A 3482-nucleotide genomic window follows, 5' to 3' on the forward strand; every position below is an offset into this window, starting at 1 on the left:
GGGGGCTTCCCTGGTGGCTCAGTGGTTGGGAGTCCGCCTGCCAATGCAGGGGACACGGGTTCGTGCCCCGGCCCGGGAAGATCCCACATGCCGCGGAGCGGCTGGGCCCGTGAGCCGTGGCCGCTGAGCCTGTGCGTCCGGAGCCTGTGCTCCGCAACGGGAGAGGCCACAATAGTGAGAGGCCCGCGTGCCGCAAAAAAAAAAAAAAAAAAACTAAAAAGATAGAGCCGTATAAAAGAAAGCCATGGACTTTGCAGCTGGACAGACCTGAGCCACAGTTGTGCCACTTCGTGTCTGTGTGACATTAAGCACCAAGGTGAGCCTGACCACAGCCCCTCGCAGGGTCACCAGGTGAGTCGGAGGAAAGAGCTGCTGTCAAACGCCTCACACCGCATCCGCCAACACGAGCGAGCTCCCTCCCAGCCTATGTCCCAACTCCCACTCCCCCGGCAGCACGCAGGTCTTCAAGGAAGACCCTACAAGCTCTTCTGAGCTTGGCTCTTTCCTGCATCCCTCAGGCTGTGAGGCCCCAGAAGATTCCTGGGAGGCACCTCCAATTCCCCTCCCATCAGCTCAGGAACAGAGACCACTCATCAACCAGAAAGTCAGCTTTATTAGCCCACCACCAGCAGAGAGGGCTGGGAGACGGCTGGGGCGAGCAGGGGCTGGACCCAGGCCTTCAGGTGGTGAGGCCGGCGGGTGGACAAAGGCGGCTCCGGGACCCTCAGGAGCCTTACCTTCACAGGAAACAGTTCTGGCCGGATGGGTGCTGGGAGGAGAGGCTGTAGGGGAGAAAAGGTAGAGCGGTTAGGTGTGTTGGGAGCAGCAGGGGTGGGGCTGAAGGGTCTGCGGGGCAGGACAGGGGGGTTCCCCACTCACTGGGCATCCTCGCCCCCCAGCAGGCGGCGGTAGGCGGCCATCTCCTGCTCCAGCCGTGTCTTCACGTCCAGAAGGATCTGGTACTCCTGGCTCTGATGTTCTATCTCACAGCGCAGCTGGGCCAGCTGCTCCTCCACGCTGCAGATCAGCCCCTGGATCTGGGACAGCTGCACGCAGTAGCGGTTTTTGGTCTCCTCCAGGCTCTTCTCCAGGGATGCTTTCTGTGAATGGGAGAGAGCGAAAGAGAGAGTCGACAGAGGGGGGTCACTGTTGTCCCCCCAGGTCTCTGGTCATGCTTCCTGAGAGGTGCATGGATTTTTGACCCCAGCTGGGCTACTGATGGGCTAGACAATGTGGAGAAAAGTTATTCCACCATTTGTTCTGGGCCTTAACTTCTCCATCTATATAATGGGTACAGTGATGCCTCCAACCCACTCCTGGGAAAAGAGAGATGGAACCGTACTGCGGTGGTGTTCCATTACAGGGGGTGGTGCCATTACTGGCGACTTGGAGTCTGGGGCTGGGCCTGATCCTTCTTACCATGCAGAGCTGGGACTGCAGTTTGACTTCCAGGCCCTGGAGCACCCTTCGGAGCTCATTCAACTCATTGCGGCTGTTCTGCATCAGCTCGCTGTTAGAGGCCACTTCTTTGTTCAGCTCCTGTCTCTTTTTTTTTTTTTTTTTTTTTTTTTTAGCGGTACACGGTCCTCTCACCGCTGTGGCCTCTCGCGTTGTGGAGCACAGGCTCCGGACGCGCAGGCCCAGCAGCCATGGCGCACGGGTCCAGCCGCTCCGCGGCACGTGGGATCTTCCCAGACCAGGGCACGAACCCGTGTCCCCCGCATCGGCAGGCGGACTCTTAACCACTGCACCACCAGGGAAGCCCCTCAGCTCCTCTTTCTGAGATAGGAAAGAACAGAAGGTGTGGGGCACTCCAGAGGCAGCCCGGCTGGGAAGTCCTGCAGCAGGACACAGGACCCACATCACCTCGCTCAGGAACAAGGCCTACGGCATCTCTGCGGTTCTTGTCTGCTATCTATTCATACTGGTCGCGCATCTCATTCAGGATGTGGCTCAGGTCCATGCTGGGGGCAGCATCCACCTCCACGCTGACGTCCCCACTGGTCTGACTCCGCAGGGTAAGCATCTCCTAGGAAGGGATGGGGGGAGGTGGTCAGCTCAGCTGCCCCCTTCCCTGGCCCCAGGTGCATCTGCAACCCCACTGGATCAGCCTCCCACTGCCAGCAGCAGCCTTACCTCCTGGTGGTTCTTCTTCAGGTAGGCCAGCTCCTCCTTCAGGCCCTCGATCTGCATCTCCAGGTCAGTCCTTACCAGGGGCAGCTCGTCCAGCACCCTACGCAGGGCATTGATGTCAGCCTCCACGCCCTGGCGCAGGGCCAGCTCACGTTCATACCTGGCAAAACAAAGGTCAGGGCCTCAGGGTCCATCATGAAGCTTCTGAGGCTCAAGACCTGCTGGTCCTCCTGTCTGGACAACCCCACTGCTCACCCGCTGCCCTCTGCTCTCCGTCCTCAGCCCACCACAGTGCTGCTCACTTGGTCCTGAAGTCATCGGCTGCCAGTCTGGCATTGTCTATCTGCAGAAGGTGTATTCTCTGTTGTGGCCTCGAAGATCTGCAGAGGGGGTGAAGGACAGGTCTGGTTAGCCAAGGCCCTGCTGCCCCGGGGTGAATAGCAAAGAGGGGAGAAAGGAGCCTCACCATATTTGGAGTTATCTGGCTGGCAGGTCAGTCTTTACTCTCCCCCAGACAGCCTAGGGTGCCTTCTCCACCCAGCTCAGCATGTGCAGGGGATGCACCCATGTATCTGTCACCCCATCCTGGGCCCCATCTTACTTTGGAGAGAAGCTGATCCAAAGAATGCTTGCAGGGAGTAAGAGATTCAGGGTAACAGGTCCAGCTCAGATACCCTGATGCTAAAAAGGGACCCTCCGCCACCAATTCTGAGTAGTCCATGGCCACTCCTCAAAAGCGAGCCTCAGTCTCCCTGTTTGTAAAATGAAGATGCTAGCAAGCGTTTTTCTAGGGTCCACTGCAGCCATGACCTCTGTCAACACTCCCCCACCAGAGCCGTGCGCCTGGCCACGCCACCTTGTCCCGCAGGTCCTCGATGGCCTTGAAGTAGGGGCTGTAGTCGTGGGCAGGCCTGAGCCTCTGATTCTGGTACCAGTCGTGGATCTTCACCTCCAGCTCCATGTCGGCCTCCTCCAGGGCGCGCACCTTCTCCAGGTAGGACTCCAGGCGGTCGTTGAGGTTCTGCCTGGTGAGCTTCTCGTTGCCAGAGAGGCGGCCACCATTGCCACCACTGAGGGAGAGGCCAAGGCCACCACCATATCCTCCAATGAAGATGCTACCCAGGGCCCCACCAAAGCTGCTGCTGCTGCTGAAGCTGCCACCATAGCCGCCCCCCAAGCCCGCAGACACCCCCGGAGGAGTAGCGGGAGGAGGACATGCCCCCGTAGGTGCTGGGGGCCCGGCAGGAGCCTCCGGCCAGGATGGAAGACCCGCAGCTGGAGCCACCGCTGATGCCACAGGAGCCCTTGATGGAGCTGGAGGAGGTGAACTGGCGCCTGCAGGTGGTCAT

At 59.6% G+C, this 3482-nt stretch overlaps 1 pseudogene across 1 annotated transcript; it reads right to left on the minus strand.

The window, feature by feature from the left end:
* Positions 1-595: 595 nt before the first annotated feature.
* LOC307067481 (keratin, type I cytoskeletal 16-like) lies at positions 596-3482 on the minus strand (annotated as a pseudogene). Its single transcript, XR_013811539.1, has 7 exons — positions 2964-3482; positions 2436-2594; positions 2137-2293; positions 1862-2029; positions 1420-1539; positions 880-1100; positions 596-782 (listed from the first exon to the last, which is right to left on the minus strand). The product of XR_013811539.1 is annotated as a keratin, type I cytoskeletal 16-like (transcript).

This window comes from Hyperoodon ampullatus, assembly GCF_949752795.1.
Source record: "Hyperoodon ampullatus genome assembly, chromosome: 19".
NCBI lineage: Eukaryota > Metazoa > Chordata > Mammalia > Artiodactyla > Ziphiidae > Hyperoodon > Hyperoodon ampullatus.